Here is an 18,384-nt window from a genome sequence, read left to right on the forward strand (position 1 = left end):
CGCTTCTCGCGCGCACAGATATTAGTCAAAGCAGCCGCTTCTTTCCCACCTTCCAGGATGAAGCGTCGGCTGGCAGGCGCACAGTGCCGAGGGCAGCAAAATGCACATATTCTGCTAACGTACGCTCTATCGGCACGTGTATTGAGGTACACTTGTGCGGGTGTGCATGAACCTCGAAAGCGCTCTGCTTGAAAGACTTTGTGGTGTCGCGAGTACTGCGAGGAACAAGCAACAGTTAAGCAACATGTGTTTTAATATGCACAAAAGCAAGTTGTAACTGAACACGAACTATGCATTCATAACGTACGTTCTACGTGCCGCAAATGCACCATATGCGCTGTCAAATTCAGGAATAACTGACCTGCAATACGTTCATTGTACAGACTCTGAAACGCATCGCTTTTGGCCTGCGATAGCACATTAGCATGATTCCACCAAAGAGGGCCAAATTTCCCGCGGATATTCCTTCGTCCATTGCCATTGCCGTGGCGCGGTACATTGCGTACAGCGTTGCATGCGCGTTCCTTTCACGAACGTTAGTTCCTCCTGTCCCACCTGGCCACAGCAACATCCGGAAGAACACGATCCAGATAACGCAGCGCAACAAAACACGGAGACCAACCCAAACTTGCCCGCACGGCGCCTTTGCCACGATACGAAACCTACGGAGCAACACGTGTGAGAGCACAGAACCATAACAAAGCCGCCATTGTGTCCCGAAAGGCGTGGCCGCTACAGCAAAGAAATAAAAAAAAACTGCGAAGAAGAGAAGAACCTACTACGTCATTTCCTCCACACTTATCACCTAGCGCGCGGAAGGGGTAGGGCCTCTCCTCAGTTTCCTTCCTCCATGCCCTTAAACTTCGTAAAGTAGCGCCACGCTTTGAAAATGCCGCCTCCCCCTCGCGCGCTCTGGCCGAGGCCGAGGCCGCGTCACTATTGGCCTAATAGCATCACGTGGGCCCTCGCGCCGTGCATCAGCGCCATTTTCGCTCGAGAAGCGTCTACGGAGTGGCGAGGAGCGTGTTGGCGCCGTTGCTACGCTCGAGCAGTGTAGGTGGGGCCACGGTCGAGGAGGGAGCGTGAAAGAGAGGAGAAACGGGGAGGAGTGAAGGCGGAGGAGAAGAGTGCCGCTACTTTACGAAGTTTCAGGGGTTTTAGGCCGCCCCACTCCCTCCGGTGCCTTGCAACGTACCTCACGCGCGACGGAAGACGGCGCGCTTCCTACCCGCTTACAGTGTTCCTGTATATGCTCCATGCGGAAGCATATATACAGGGACACTACCGGCTCTCCTCCCTTTCGCGCGGGCAAGATTGAGCCGCAATCGTCGGTTCCACACGCATGCTTTCGCTCGCACATAGAGCTTAGGGCACGCGGCGACGGTTTTATGTATACTCCGTTTCATACATCAGATGCAACGCTGTGGAGGCTAGAGATACTTTTTGCAGTGGCTGCGTTCGCACTTACAAACAGTTCGGTGTCTTTTGATAGATGTTTGCGAAAATGTTCTTTATGTAAGGTCACTTCTAAACGGGTAAATAAGAATTTACCCTCAGAAGCAAACAAAGCATGTGCTCATTCGGCTGCTAACACGTTTTATATCGATTTGCTTTTCGTTGTTTTTTATTTGCAGCCAGTCGCGGCAGCCTCACGTGCATGATCGCGCGAGCAGAAGCGACTGGCGCGCAGCGGAGATAAGACGGAACGCGCGGAGGGATAAACTTTGATGACCGCACTTCTTGCGTAGCTTCTACAGCATTGCACCTGATGTATGAAACGGAGTACGGGGAACCAGCGCTGGGTAGGCGGCGCGTCGAAAAGAGTGCGTTGCACGCCGCCCTGGCGACGAAACGCGGCATATTCCAGCCGCTCGACCAGACGACACACACGTGCGCGGCCGTATTATAGTTCGTATGTTTCCGTTTTCGCGCCGCTTCAAGTGGACAGTTTTCGTAAAGCTAGCGTCATCAAGTGAAGAAATGACGAAAGAAGCTTTTTAAGCTTTATATATTTTTCCCAGTGTGTCGCGGCGAGCCCGTGGTTTCATTAACGCTTGCGCCGTGGGCCGTTGCCATGCTTGCGTGGCAGCCTACCTCGCAAATCTAGCAGCTATGGCTCCGGTCGTGCTGCGCTATGGTTTCGGAAGCATTAGTTGGCCTGAAGACATTCCATATTTATCTGGCTAAACATAAAAAATTCTGATGTTACTTCGCCACAGTAGTCAACGGAAAAGAAAGCTTTATCTCATCAGCTGACTCGCGCAAGCAAAGGTTTGAGTGCTCTGCTGCTGCATCCGTAACGACGCTGGCTACATTTAGCACTAATTACATAAAGTTACCGGATGCATCTCAGCGCCGAATCCTCATCCGCATGCGCATTTTTAAAAACACATAGGCGGCGTAGTCGCGCGTGCGCCGGCAGTATGCGCACACAACTCGTATTACAAGGCAGCTTCCCTCCCACATAATTCTTGGCAATGAATGGATAATATTTGCCTTTCGTATCGTTCGCTTGGTGCGGTGGCGTTGGAAGGGGCTTGGCGGTGGTATTTCGAAGGAAAAATGGTTGGTACATATGCCGGATGGCGCATGCTATTGCTCATTTTGTTTCCGACGAAATGCCGTCTTCAGATTCTGCTGTTTGGTACTGTCTGCCATGGCTGACTGTCTTCACTATCGAGTAAACCAAGCACACACGCGAAATTCGATTTAGAAACCAGCCCGCCACCGCTTGACAGGGCTACAAGAAGGGAACTTACTCCGCTCGCCTGACTGCTTGGATCCAACGCCGCCTCCGTTCTTGTTCGTAGGGTTTAGATGGAAAGACGCAGAAGGATACATTCTCCCTCATCCCGACTTAGTTGCGGCACTTGCATACGCAACGGTATCGTCGGCGTCCCTTTGTTTTCCTTCGACTTTCAGGGCACGCAACGCCACTACCAGTAGCAATTTTCGTCCGCGGAGCGGCTGCATTGTGCACGTTCTGACCGCCAGGGCGGCGCTGCAGGCATCGTGAAATCTCCAGCGCTGGTTCCCCATAGAGTGCCTTGATGACCTCCTTGACCACCGCCCCGAACAGGGTGAAGACAACCGTGGTGTCGTACTACGGCATTGGGCACGTGAATGGGGGATACACACGAGCGCCGGCAACCCGTCCCTACGGCGTCCGCCATTAGCGTGCCCATCGCTGTAGTAGACGCCGCGGATCTCTCGATCCTTTACAGAGCGGCGGGCGAGGAGGACATCGAGGCACCTAAATTTTATCGGCCTTGGACTTTACAGGAACATCTCGGCGACGACAGAAATGCGCCGAGTGAGTCTATATAATTGCTATCGCAATAAGATAAAGAGTACTAGATTCACAAAAGCGCCGCGCATTGTATGCATTCCCTCACATTTTAAGCATAAAGTGGACGGGGGAAATAAAAAATAAAGTTTCGCGGAATAATTGTTACTTCCCGTAAGTATAATATATAGGGATCAACAACGAGTCGTATTCGAGTGCGTGCGGTATCATCGCGGTAAGTAAAGAAGTAACGCGAAGGTCAACCACGAGGAATCGAAGCAGCACGGCGAAGACAGTTGCTCGCCCCTCTCTCTCGTGCCCCAGATATAAAGACGCTGGTTTGAAGAAAGCTGACCCCGGGGCTCACCGTGGCCGGCGAAGGTAGCGACGGAGTGCTCGCCGCAGAGCTATCGAAGACCGCTGGCACGCCGTCCGGGCATCGACTGCAGCTGGATCCAGTCCGCCGGTAGATGATATCTGTTACAACCGCAGTTGACGCGCGACCGCTACAGCCCTTTGTAGCACGTCCGGCCGCCTACGCCATAAGTCCTCCCATCGCTAGTGCGGGGCGCTCCCACACTCTCGCAACACAGAAGGCGGGTTGCGATGCGACAGGCGGCAAGGCAGAGCCGAGGCAGCGAAGCAAGACTGCCGCCGCCGCGGACTGAACACGCGGTGCGCGCTTTGCGCACAGCTGTCGCCCTTTTCGATGCGTGCGGCGAATGCTCGGCGCACGGAACGCGGTGCTGTCGGGTGGGAAAGCCGAGGGATTGGGAAAAGGCGGTTCCACCTCGGACGACGTGGTTTCACTTAGCAATGAACGCCGAGGGGAACGAGCACGGCTCCCAGGCCTCCGACGAAGCCTGGCTCCTCTGCCCCGCTGCTTCGGCTGCCTCCTCAAGATGACTTTACACCGGCGGCTCTTCGGGGTGCGGCTTTGGCGAGATGCATTAGGATATCGTCCATTGCCTATTTGTTTTGCACACGTGAAGTTATTTTTTCTTCGGTTCTTTTTAAACATACATACGAAGAGAAACGCTCGCAGTCTTAACTCGAACATCCGACAGCCCATCGGATATTCTTCAAATTTCAGGTGAAAATGCGGTAGAAAACAAGAACATCGACAAATATTCGACCCGCCCGAATACTTTGCAATGTCAGACGTACCGTGGCGGAGAGCCATGTATATCATGAATACCACCTAACGTTAGCCAAGGTGTTAACAAAAAAGGGTTGCTGGCTCTCCCGTAATCTAGAGTACATGTAAGCATGAAATGGCAACCGGCAAAGCAGGTTGGTTGGAGATGACACTAGCCACAATCTTAAAATGGCTGTAATATATGGTCGCAACGGCACGCCACACCAAGCCACATCACACCACGCCATACTGTGCACTGGTCCATATGGACGCTGCCCAGCTGAAGGCCGCACGACAGACAGCGAAAGACGCCAGAAAAACAGAGCGCACTGCTAAGCTAGAAGAAGAAGAATGATATGAATTCTGGAGTCCTACGTGCCAAAAGCACGATTTGATTGAGAAATCCGGATTAATTTTGACCACCAGGGGATCTTTAACGTGCCCCCAATGCACGGGATACGGGGTTTTTGCATTTCGCCTCCATCGAAATGCTGCCGCCGCGGACGGGATTTGATCCCGCAACCTCCTGCAGCGCCACACCATAATACGCTAAGCCACCGCGGCGGATAGGAGCGCCTGAAGGAGGCGCCATCTCTCGAGGCGACGCAAAACCCGCGCCGTGGAGCTCACTGACCGCTGGCGTTCAGCGCTCAGCAGCAAAAAATGAAAATCAAGTGCATGGTGCCCTGTATCTGCCTTTGAACGGCGCCATTGGAAATGACAAATAAATTTTCAGCGTACTAGAAGTTACAGCTTGAACGATATTGTGAACAAGCATTAGGAAGAGCTCGGTATCAACATGTTTTGTAACTTGTTTGGGCAGTAACTAGCGTATGTAATGCGGTCCTGCACAAAGGGTTCGGGGCCAGCGATCACATTTTCAGAAGTTTTGACTGGTTGCCCAGATGACATTGTTTTGTTCTCGCAATTTGCCCGGATGTTATCGTTTGAGTGCACGGATGACGGCTCTGGCTTTTGGCTCAAGGTCACTTGAAGGTCGCCGACAACGGGAGTTTTTTAAAACCATTTTCAAGAAGGATTTGAAAAAGACGGCGCAAGCTCTTCCTAGCTATGCGGCCGCTTTTGATCAAACTGGTATAAAAATTAGAATCTGAGCTGCAGAAATGGCGTAGTGTTTGTAGCTGTATTTCCACAACGGGAGTCTTTTTTTTTCCAACTACATGCGGCATGAAAAACAGCACTTGTACACTACCCCCCCCCCGCCCCTCCCCCCCCCTTTTTTTTACCGTGCTCTTAAATTCGTCATTATTTTCGTTATTAAATGTTCGTGCAAGCCGCCCCAGAGCGCGTGTCTGCGAAGGGATAATTCATTTCAGGCACGCATGATTGCCATCATGGTTCTCGGTATACCAACTAAGCTGGCGCGCAAACTCAATACAACGTGCGTTCCGAACACGTAAACTGCAACAGAATTCTGGCATCTTCAATAAAGTACTGCCACCCGGCCGTGTACCCGATTGGTACACGGCGTGCATCCTGATTTCCTTATGCTCAAAGAGTTGAGTGCGACCACCACGTGTGTGCCGACAAAAAGCAGTTGTAAAAAGGCGAAGCATCGATTGCGATAGCAAATTAGCAGACAGCTATACGAAGTAAGGATAGTAGTTTTATAGGCCGTATAAACTTGGAAACGTTCGATTACTAAGCGATTTAACAAGCATGGTGCCAGCGCGCACAGGCAAACATGAACACATCACACTCAATGAGCGCGGTCACTCGCTGTCGAAACGATGGCGTAAACAACTTTGCGAAGTGACCTTCGTGTTGTCTATCGCTTCAACTCAAGAGCGGCTAAAACACAGCGCGCACAATGGTACATGAGTCGTCTGCAGATCCATTTGAACGCCGTGTAACGTACGCACTTGTTGCGGGAGTAGAAACCATCTCCCTACCTCCCTCGCTGCCTCGCCGCTTTCCTTCATATATGGCGCGCGAGATTGAGCCGCGATCGTCAGTTCCCCTTCTGCCTGGTCGCGAAACACGCATTTGCTGCCGGAGCACGTAACCGCTCACTCCGCCCCCCCCCCCCCCCTAGCGAATTAGGGGGGGGGGGGAACCTCGAGGGGAGCCAAAGTGCCTCGAGCGGCCACTTGCGCGGCAATTTTGCGTGTATTTGCGGGCTTCTTTCACGCTCAGAAAAAGTCTTTTATGTAGCACATATTGAGCAACCGAAAGCTGTATCGGGAGTTTTTCATGTTGCTCTACAATTTTCTCATTGACACTTTTCATCTAATTATAACACTTGAGAAGCTTATTAATGAATTAGGACGAATTATGCAATTACGTAGAATAAAAAAAATAATCCGGATATCTCCAAGCCACGGCAAACAACATTACTTTCTGTCCAGCTACGTGGCATTCACATAGTTTTAAACTCTGGCTAAATTTAGTTCGGACACCCTGTATATTTTTTATGTGCATTGCCAACTGCATTGGAAGTATACAATGAAAGAGCATAGCAGTACACACCATGTTATGAAAAGAAAAATTGTCCGGCATCATCTCAGACCAGAACGAATTGTTCTTCAGCTGCGAAGTTCTCTTTCTGCGAGTTGAAGCCGCATGGTCCTCTAGGGGCCACCCAAGTACGCGGGCACACCTCCCAGTTTTGCGCGGCTTATTCGTCGCCCACGCAGACGCACACGAACGAACGCTCTGGGAAGCCGGTTGAGGTTCGCCGGCCGTACACTGCTGCCGCTCAGCCATCGTGCTCGGGATAGCCTTGAGGCCTCCGCATCTGGACTCCGCTGTATGCACGCCGTGAGCGCTGGCTATGGACACCGTGGACCCGGTCAGCTACAGTGCACCAGAAAAGACGAATTGGCGAAATTCCTCGTCGTGCTTTTTAAACACTGAGTTGCAACAGAGTCGCCCCAACGTATTTTATGGATCACGACTGTCTACGCTGGTTCAGACTTTTCTGACACCCACAAACTGAGCCACCTAGTTCTCTACCTTTGTATGCCACTCACGCACTAGCTAACCTAATGTTGCGAAGTATCGTGGGTGGCTGCCCGAGCGGTGCAGTAGGCATGAGCGATTAGGTCCTAAGAGCAGAAAAAAAAAAAAAAATCAAACCTTTATGGAGCGTCCATGAGTGTTACTCGACGTTGCAAATAATTACATCTGCTCCTTTGAGCGAGTGACAGTTTCCCAGTAACTGATTCTGTCCCAATATTCAAGCATATGCCATATTGTGTGTCTGAACCTGTACCGCTCGCTTTCATTATTAGAGGAAGAGCCGGACTCAGCCCGGTGCTTGACGTGAATGCGAATCGAGCATAAAGCGCCGCCGTCTAAGGATTTACACAAGGAGATGATCGAGTGCGCCTGATGCGTGTTCGAGAAAAGACACGGGGGCGTGAGCGCGAACATATGCGGTGAGTTTCAATCTTCCGGCTTGGAGGGAAGCGGGAAGGGGGGGGGGGAGGGGGGCCGCTGTCTTTCGTCCGTCTCGCAGCACGGACCGTTCAGCCTTCGAAGGAAAATCGAAACAAAATATAGGAACCATCGTTAGGGCTACAACCCGGAAGCGAAAGCTTCAATTGTCTAAACCGTGATACTCACCGCGAAGGCGCTCGTTCGGAAACAAGAGGACGCGCACCTTCGACAGGAAGCGGACCACCATAGGGGTGAATTTGACTGGTGGAATGCCGAGACTATCATGTTGAGGTCTACGACCATCTTTCGGGTTTCGCCAGAGTGCAATTGCACAGTGCACAACCCCACAGTGCAACTGCAGTTGATCGATCTGCAGTTTTAGCCGGAGCTAAAAGGCATACACTAGAGCAGCGCGTCCCTTGGGTTTACAAGTACCGAAGAGGTTTCTGTGAAAACCTCCCTTAAAAAAAATAATGCGGAAGCATTACGAACCGGGCCATGAAACATGACTGCTCTTTTCGAAAGCACTTTTGTCTGTGGGCAAGCATTCTGCTTGATGGCTCTCAATAAGAACCTCCTTGACGACGTAACATCACAGGAAGTACCGAGGGAAGCGACAAGTGAGACGACGCCGAGCACAGATGTGCGAGCAAAACATGCAACGTTTCTCGCTATGTGCGGCCTCTGTGGCTCTCAGAGAAGTTGATTTCGGCCCACGCTGGTTTTGGCTTGTGCAACCCTGAGTCAAGGCCTTCGCATACGAAAGAAAAGGGCCAGCCAGAAGTGTGCCAGCAGAGGCCGTGAGACGGACGCGATAGGGCACGGCCTGTATGCTCAGAAGTGCTTCGGCGGGAACTAGCATGGTATGGCATGTCCTGCTAAGGTGGCACACATGCATGCGAGGCCCGCGTTCGTTTTGCGAGTCAGCGCATCCGCGTGTGCCGATCGCACACCGATGCGCCGTTGAGTCAGGCTTGCGCGTATATTAAGCTCGATATGTGGAAGCAGAAGGGCGCAAGCCGGAAAGACCTTGAAAGCAAGATGCTGGCTGCCAACATAACGGACAGAGTGACACGCAGTTTTGCGTAAGTGTGCCGTTTCTTAATGTGTTCTGCAGCATGGAAGTAAGAAGTAGGCGTACACACTAGAAATAACTACTGCTCTATCGCGAGACATGTGAAGCACCTCGTATATCCTACATGGACCACTGCGGTCGGAAATCAAAACCCCGACCACGTGCTCGTGCAGCAGGCAAAACACATTACACCACCATGGGTGGAAATCATATCACGAGAAGCCAATAAACAAAGATACTAAAGGACACCATAGGGGAAATTACTAGTACCTAATAATTGAATCAAAGAAATTATATAAAAAATATGGGGTTTTACGTGCCAAAACCACTTTCTGATTATGAGGCACGCCGTATAGAGGAGGACTCCAGAAATTTTGACAACCTGTGGTTCTTTAATGTGCACCTAAATCTAAGTACACGAGTGTTTTCGCATTTCGCCCCCATCGAAATACGGCCGGCCTGGCAGGGATTCGATCCCGCGACCTCGTACTCAGCAGCCCAACACCATAGCCACTAAGGAACCACGGCGGGTCAGGAATGATAAATTAATGGCAATGAAAGTGGCTGAAGAAACAACTTGACGCAGGTGGGGAACGATTCCACGTCTCCGCATTACGCGCGCGATTATATAACGTAACGTAATGCGAAGGCGTGGAACCGGTCCCCACCTGCGGTAAGTAGCTTTTTCATCCACTTTCATTGCCATTAATTTATCATTTCTTTAATTCAATTATTAAGTACAAGTAATTTCTCCTACCGTGTCCTCCGTATCTTTGCTTGTTGGCTTCTCGTGATATGATTAATACAAACAGGGCCGCTCGGGGGCTAACCCGCTTTCTTCTCCTCCATGGGTGGAAATATTTACGCACGCTACGCATTCTCGTGGCGTAACACTGACGTGCTTGCACGTATAGCATACGGCTCGGACGACTTTTAATTCCTACACTGCGAGCATAAACAGATTCTAACGCGAGCCCGTTGTTTATACTTAGCCGGGCACGGTGCGCTCAGAGCCACACGTGCTGCGGGCTAACTCACGCAGCACACGAAACGGCACAAAAACAAGAGCTTCGTGCGCGTGCGCGCGCCGTGATAAAAGGGCGGCGGCCGCGCGCATCTTTCCGCGCCAGCCACAGGCAGGCAGCTCAGCCTCTTTTTAACGCAAACGGTCGTTTTTATGTCGGCCGCATCGAACAACCAGCGGTGGCCGCGCGTGACGCCAGCCCAGCTGTGCTCCCGTCCCGAGCTCGATAGACGTTCAATTTGCCCCGCGAAAAGGCGGCCGTTCCAAAGTGCCGGCTCACGCGTGCCTCTCCACTTTGCTCACTCCCGGTTTCGCGTAAGCTTTTCACGAGGCTGACTTCCGCGTGCCTGTATTGAGCAACTGGTGTTCCCGGAAGGCCCGATGTATCTTCCACTTCTCTTTGACCACTTTCAATAACTTTCAGCGCCGAAACAGGACACAAGACAGGCAGCACCGGCGCTTCGTATGAGTCGCGTCTTTTCCTGCATGTGTTCAAAAAAAACTTATACAACAAGATTAACCGGTTCGCCCGAATCACGAGCACGATCCTTCAGCAATTTAACAAGAGGGTCCACTTGGCGAAAACTGGCAACAGGAAACATGGCACAGCGTGTAGTGTTAATCCCATCCGTTAATTGACGCGAGCATCGAAAAACAAAAAGAATGTGAAATGAACTTACATACAACGTTTTATTTTTTTATTATTATTCCCGCTAAAACTAAGGAGTTTTGCGTATAAATGAACTTGTACTTTGCGACTTATTTTTCTTGCGTTACCCAGCAACAAGCTAACGTGCCGGTACGCCAGGCGCGACAGATGCATGCGTCATGCGCCAGACAGGCCACCGAAGCGAGCAAGGCTGGTTGCGAATGTGAAGTTCGCCTGTTCGGCGACCCGTCTCTTTTGGATGTAGAGTGCTTGTTGGGACCCCGGCGTATTTCTGCGTTCCTTGTGCACTTCGACACGGCACCACTGCACTATTGGACTACGGCAAGGTGAGAAATTTTGTTTGACAGTCTGCGACGCATTTCAAGCAATTTTGGTTTTTTACGGCACGGAACCGAGACTTGCGACGCAGTTAGCGAAAATCCGCTCGGCCGTCTTGGCGTAGTTAACTTGAGTCAATGACTCGTGCTGGAATATGTTTGCGACGCTTTCTATGAGCCCCAACATTATTATAACTTATTTCGGTAGTTTTGGGCACGCTCGCCGCACCCGGCTTTGTGACAGTTAGCGAAAAGCAGCTCGGCCGTGTGACGCAGTTTCGCGTGTATTGAATCTTACTGGGACAAGTTTTGGCACTTTTTTATGACCCCGAACATTATTGTAACTAATTTAGTTACTTTTTGGGGTACTTTTCAAGCACGCTCCCCGCGCCTGGGGTTGTGACGCAGTTAGCAAAGAAAGCAAGCCGGCCGTGGTGACAGTTCGCTTGGCGTGTACTGAATCTTAGTGAGACAAGTTTGTGACGATTTCTACGGCCCCGCAACATATACCTTCTTTCGGTACTCACGCTCGTCGAAGAGGCGACGAGCGATTGCCAAGCGTGATAACACTGGAGTGTGTTGCTTGCGCCGGCAAAACGCGCAAAAGACAATGCCGAGGAGCTCAAAAACCAAGAAATCGAAAATTGCCTTCTTGAACGAATGAAAACAGGCTTTGCACCCACGCATTTCTCTTGAGAGCGAGTAGAAGGCATTCTGCGAGCCTTTAGCATGGTCTGGCTCAGAGCCTGTGTTGTGGCCACCTCTGTGTATGTGGCGTACTAGCACGTCGGCTGAGGCCAAGTTGTTTTGGAAACGAGCAGTCACCCGTCCGTTTGTGCTATTATAGTGCAGGAGATAATGCCCGGTACTGGGGGAATGCTTGGAAATCACATGTTTTCTTCATAATTTACAGTACGGCTTGGAAGGAGTCGGGTATTTTTCGACGCAATATATGTAAACGCAAATGCTTTTTGTATGTAATGTTGCCCATTCACCACTTTCGCACGTTTCCCCTCTACAAGCACAATTCCTATAAGGACTAAATACCAAAATGGCGCATGCTTCTAATTTACTTTCTTTCAGCTGATGCCATCCGGTGGAGCTTCGTACGGGAACTACTGCTGCTTACCTTGTGCCACAACGTTGGATGAACGCACAGAAAGCCCGGAACGAGCCTTTAGATAGAGCAAAATAAACATTTTCTCATGTACAAGGCGTTTTGCGTCTGCCTTATGAAATCGCACGCGACGCACATTCGATAGAGGCTTGTAAAGATCGTTCGAAATCATTTTATTTAAATGAACGATTCCGCACTAAGACTGCACGCGATTGAGCAGCAGCAGAAGAAAAAGAAAACGAGCCGAGTAGCTGGCGTCAAAAACACGCGCGTCCAAAACCGAAAGGATCCCACCCGCTCGGTGCACTACAGTCGACTCGGCCGCTGGGAGTGTCCGCTCTTGTTGCATGTCTTTCTCTGTGCCTTCAGTTCTGACGCGACTGTTCGCCCCGCGTGAAAGCGCACCGAGAAACGCCGGCTCGCACTGTTGCCACGGTTGCAGGTCGCATGAAGCAACAGCCGTAACACTTCGTTTCGGCTGCTGAATCATGTGCCTCAATTCTGACCAGAGGAATGTCGTTTTGCGGTATTTATTTATTTATTCATTTATTTATTTATAGTGCCCCCAGCGCGCATTACAGATGGGGGTGTGCTTTAATAAACACTGAAATGCAAGGGTTATGAGAAGTTCATGATAATACATTTTTAGCTAAGTATGTTGGTGATACGACAATAGAATTAATAAATTTGTGTTAACTTGCCTTCAACAAAAATTGATAAGACGAAATTCGCCAAACGTATAACTCTTACCGGAGAGTTACATGTGCTTTTGCTAGGATTCGAGCGAAAGCAACGCGCATATTACTGCACTAAAAAAGGAATATGTGTGCGTGCGTGCGTGCGTGCGTGTGCGTGTGTGTGTGTGTGTGTGTGTGTGTGTGTGTGTGTGTGTGTGTGTGTGTGTGTGTGTGTGTGTGTGTGTGTGTGTTTGCGCGTGCGTGTGCGTGTGTGTGTGTGTGTGTGTGTTATTTGAACACTTTCTACTTTGACCGAGTCCACATATATACGTCCGGACAGGCCGCCATTGGAATATGAACCTGGCAACGTTTAACGCTAGAACGTTATCTAGTGAGGCGAGGCTAGCAGTGCTATTGGAGGAATTAGAGGGCAGAAAGTGGGATATAATAGGGCTCAGTGAAGTTAGGAGGTCAAAAGAAGCATATACAGTGCTAAAAAGCGGGCACGTCCTGTGCTACCGGGGCTTAGCAGAGAGACGAGAACTAGGAGTCGGATTCCTGATTAATAAGAACATAGCTGGTAACATACAGGAATTCTATAGCATTAACGAGAGGGTGGCATGTCTTGTTGTGAAACTTAATAAGAGGTACAAAATAAAGATTGTACAGGTCTACGCCCCTACATCTAGTCATGATGACCAGGAAGTCGAAAGCTTCTATGAAGACGTGGAATCGGCGATGGGTAAAGTCAAAACAAAATACAGTATACTGATGGGCAATTTCAATGCCAGGGTAGGCAAGAAGCAGGCCGGAGACAAGTCAGTGGGGGAATATGGCATAGGCTCTAGGAATAGCAGAGGAGAGTTATTAGTAGAGTTTGCAGAACAGAATAATATGCGGATAATGAATACCTTTTTCCGCAAGCGGGTTAGCCGAGAGTGGACGTGGAGGAGCCCGAATGGTGAGTCTAGAAATGAAATCGACTTCATACTCTGCGCGAACCCTGGCATCATTCAAGATGTAGACGTGCTCGGCAAGGTACGCTGCAGTGACCACAGGATGGTAAGAACTCGAATTAGCCTAGACTTGAGGAGGGAACGAAAGAAACTGGTACACAAGACGCCAATCAATGAGTTAGCGGTAAGAGGGAAACTAAAGGAATTCCGGATCAAGCTACAGAACAGGCATTCGGCTTTAACCCAGGAAGAGGACCATAGTGTTGAAGCAATGAACGACAATCTTATGGGCATCATTATGGAGTGCGCAATAGAAGTCGGTGGTAACGCCGTTAAACAGGAAACCAGTAAGCTATCGCAGGAGACGAAAGATCTGATCAAGAAACGCCAATGTATGAAAGCCTCTAACCCAACAGCTAGAATAGAACTTGCACAACTTTCTAAGTTAATCAACAAGCGTAAGACAGCGGACATAAGGAACTATAATATGGATAGAATTGAACAGGCTCTCAGGAACGGAGGAAGCCTAAAAGCAGTAAAGAAGAAACTAGGAATAGGCAAGAATCAGATGTGTGCGTTAAGAGACAAAGCCGGCAATATCGTTACTAATATGAATGAGATAGTTCAAATGGTTGAAGAGTTTTATAGAGATCTATACAGTACCAGTAACACCCACGACGATAAGGTGAGAGAGAATAGTCTAGAGGAACTTGAAATCCCACAAGTAACACCGGAAGAGGTAAAGAACGCCTTGGGAGCTATGCAAAGGAGGAAGGCAGCTGGGGAGGATCAGATAACAGCAGATTTGTTGAAGGATGGTGGGAACACTGTCCTAGAAAGATTGGCCGCCCTATATACACAATGCCTCATGACCTCGAACGTACCGGAATCTTGGAAAAACGCTAACATAATCCTAATCCATAAGAAAGGGGACGCCAAAGACTTGAAAAATTATAGACTGTTCAGCTTACTGTGCGTTGCCTACAAAGTATTTACTAAGGTAATCGCAAATAGAATCAGGAATACATTAGACTTCTGTCAACCAAAGGACCAGGCAGGATTCCGTAAAGGCTACTCAACAATAGACCATATTCACACTATCAATCAGGTGATAGAGAAATGTGCGGAATATAACCAACCCTTATATATAGCCTTCATTGATTACGAAAAAGCATTCGATTCAGTCGAAACCTCAGCAGTCATGAAGGCACTACGGAATCAGGGTGTAGATGAGCCATATGTAAAGATACTGGAAGCTATCTATAGCGGTTCCACAGCCACCGTAATCCTCCACAAAGAAAGCAACAAAATCCCAATAAAGAAAGGCGTCAGGCAGGGAGATACGATCTCTCCAATGCTATTCACAGCGTTTTTACAGGAGGTATTCAGAGACCTGGAGTTGGAAGAATTGGAGATAAGAGTTAATGGAGAATACCTTAGCAACTTGCGATTCGCTGATGATATTGCCTTGCTTAGTAACTCAGGAGACCAATTGCAATGCATGCTCACTGACCTGGAGAGGCAAAGCAGAAGGGTGGGTCTGAAAATTAATCTACAGAAAACTAAAGTAATGTTTAACAGTCTCGGAAGAGAACAGCAGTTTACGATAGGTAGCGAGGCACTGGAAGTGGTAAGGGAATACATCTACTTAGGGCAGGTAGTGACCACGGATCCGGATCATGAGACTGAAATAACCAGAAGAATAAGAATGGGCTGGGGTGTGTTTGGCAGGCATTCTCAAATCATGAACGGCAGGTTGCCACTATCCCTCACGAGGAAAGTGTATAACAGCTGTGTCTTACCAGTACTCACCTACGGGGCAGAAACCTGGAGGCTTACGAAAAGGGTTCTGCTGAAATTGAGGACGACGCAACGAGCTATGGAAAGAAGAATGATAGGTGTAACGTTAAGGGATAAGAAAAGAGCAGATTGGGTGAGGGAACAAACGCGGGTAAATGACATCTTAGTTGAAATCAAGAAAAAGAAATGGGCATGGGCCGGACATGTAATGAGGAGGGAAGATAACCGATGGTCATTAAGGGTTACGGACTGGATTCCAAGGGAAGGGAAGCGTAGTAGGGGGCGGCAGAAAGTTAGGCGGGCGGATGACATTAAGACGTTTGCAGGGACAACATGGCCACAATTAGTACATGACCGGGGTAGTTGGAGAAGTATGGGAGAGGCCTTTGCCCTGCAGTAGGCGTAACTAGGCTGATGATGATGATGACATATATACGTATGGTTCTTCCGCAGTGGTTATACCATCACGATCAATTAACATCCGATACAAAATTTCTCATTTAACAACATCGACCGGATCGGAGCTTGTTGCCCTCCGAGGTGCCTTTGATTACATTAACAACCAACCCGCTAATCGGTGGGCAATATTCTGCGATTCGAAGGCGGCCTTACAATGTCCTCTGTCATCTCTTCGTCGCGGGTCCTGTGAACAACTAATGTCGGAGATACGAGAAATGGACCATCGTATGATAACGAAAGGACGCGACGTCGTGTTTCAGTGGCTGCCTGGCCATTGCGGTATCTCCGGCAACGACCTCGCTGACGAAGCTGCTAGGAAAGCACACGAAGGAGCAACCCTTGTTTCTGTACCTTTATCGCGGACCGACGCAGCCCAACACCTAAGCAAGCTAGCACACCGTATGGCATTAGAGAAGTGGCACGCACCTGAATTCACCCAAGATCGATTGCATTCCCTCGACCCCTCTATGCAACTGCGGCTGTTACCAGGGCTTCCGCGAAATGAGGAAACAATGTTGTACCGCTTACGCTTGGGCGTCGCATTCACCAATGCATATACGTTTTTGATTGGAATGGCTGACAGCTCCGACTGCAATGCCTGCGGTGTCGAGGAAAGTATAGAACATCTACTGTGCTACTGCCCATCTTTTGAAAACGAAAGACATGACCTCTGCACGGCTCTCAATCAGCTAGATAGAACACCGTTCACCTTGAACAAGATCTTGGGACCATGGCCTCGCATATCGCAGCTACAAAAGGCAACAAAAAAAGCGCTGCTGCGATTTTTGAAAGCTACTGGATTGAGTCAGCGTCTGTGATCCGGACTGAGTGACCGAACGATATCCCCAGTAGACTTTATCTTCTTTTAATCTTTCCGTCCCCTTTTCCCTTTCCCCAGTGTAGGGTAGCCAACCGGGCTCAGTCCTGGTTAACTTCCCTACTCTTCCTTTATCATTTGCTTTCTCTTTCTATACCTGGGGCCTGAGTAACAAAAGCTTTTCGTCCGTAGGAATATTTTCGGACTGGTCGGCCGCCTTCGCTAATATGTTCGCTGCCACTAAGGGTGAACACTTTTTCTTCTTGCGTACTTAACTAGCATAATAACTTTTTATGAATATGGCCCAAATCCTTTTCGCACTAGTAGAAGACGGCGCGCTATCCAGTTTCGTGTTCGCACAGCGCTTCCATTTATTACGTACGCATGTCGCTAGGCATAACTCCCGGAGTGTTGCCCAGATGCGATGCACTCAACAGCGGATCCTGCGCCTTGCTTGTTTTCGTAATACCGAGGCATGCATCGAACAGGTGGGGCAGGATGTCTGCAGGCGCGACTCATGGTTCGTCGACGACAGTTCCAGCTTTTCAATAGAAATTTTAACATTTCCTCGTTGCAATGTCGTTACAAGCGGGAATTACACAGCTGGCTGGAAAAACGCCTTTGCCGAAGCGCGTCACACAGACTGCAGCGTCGCGTGCACGCGATGCGTTCAGGGACGAAGGCGGAAACCTGCGCCACGTGTCACGCCGCTCGGCGCCGGCTTGCAACATAGACACTTCCGCGACCCCTCTGTCAATGCAAACTGTCAGGTGCAAGGAAGGAAGCGTCGCGACAAATAATAAATCCACGTCGGCCACGAATGCTGCTCACACGTTCCCTCATCGCAAACTCTGAAAACAGAGCCGATACGGGCACAACTCTTTAACGAATGGAAGGCAATACATGAGAGTGTTGTGAGCGGTTTAGAGACTATGAGTGATAACTGTTACGAAACGCCAGAAGCAAGGCGGGTCATAGCGATTACTCTCTGCGGCGCTCAGTGGCCAACGCTAGGGACCTTAACTCCGAAGACCACTTGGATATGCTTGCCCTTCAAAGTGGTATACTAAGGTGCTGAAGCCACATAGACGTGGTGTGAATGCCGAGATATGTAAAACAGTCAGCGGGGGGGTAAAACAACATTGTTAAGGAAGTAAATAGGCATACTTTGAGTAGAAGAATGTCTAGAGATACGCGTGCTTTTACATTTATTTGGGTTAAGTGTCATAAGCCAATTAATGCACCAATCAAAAACACTTTCGAGTTCACATTGAAGTTTAAGGAAATCTGTATTGTTAGCAATTTTTTTGATAGATTACACAGTCATCTGCGAAGAGCCGGACAGTTGAAGCTAAAACTCAGGAAGGAAGGTGGTTAATGCAAATTGAAAAGAGCAAATGACCGAGAACTGACCCTTTCGGAACGCCAGATGTTAGTGCGGTAGAGACAGAAGAGAAGTTGTGCGCTGTCACATGCTGGGTGCGGTTAGACAGAAATTGTTTTATCCATGCTAAAACATTGAGATATATATTAAGCTAAGTTTGAAGATGAGTAAATCATGCGAAACCGAACAAGAAGCCTTTGCGAAATCAATTAATATAGAATGTGTTTCATATCCCAGGTCTGCATTAGTGAACAGGCCGTTA

At 49.4% G+C, this 18,384-nt stretch overlaps 1 protein-coding gene across 4 annotated transcripts in view; it reads right to left on the reverse strand.

Annotated features, from left to right (window-relative positions):
• LOC126520897 (solute carrier family 35 member G1-like) overlaps positions 1-18,384 on the reverse strand; it is a 142,747-nt gene that overhangs the window by 52,182 nt on the left and 72,181 nt on the right. The window contains exon 1 of one of the 4 annotated variants that reach the window (XM_050169724.3): positions 3,654-3,950. The exons of the other annotated variants lie outside the window; for them this stretch is intronic. The gene's annotated coding sequence lies outside the window, so the exon portion shown is untranslated. Of the gene's footprint in view, positions 1-3,653; positions 3,951-18,384 lie in introns of those variants that run through there. 4 annotated transcript variants of the gene reach the window in all.

The sequence above is a fragment of the Dermacentor andersoni genome, chromosome 3 (assembly GCF_023375885.2).
Source record: "Dermacentor andersoni chromosome 3, qqDerAnde1_hic_scaffold, whole genome shotgun sequence".
NCBI lineage: Eukaryota > Metazoa > Arthropoda > Arachnida > Ixodida > Ixodidae > Dermacentor > Dermacentor andersoni.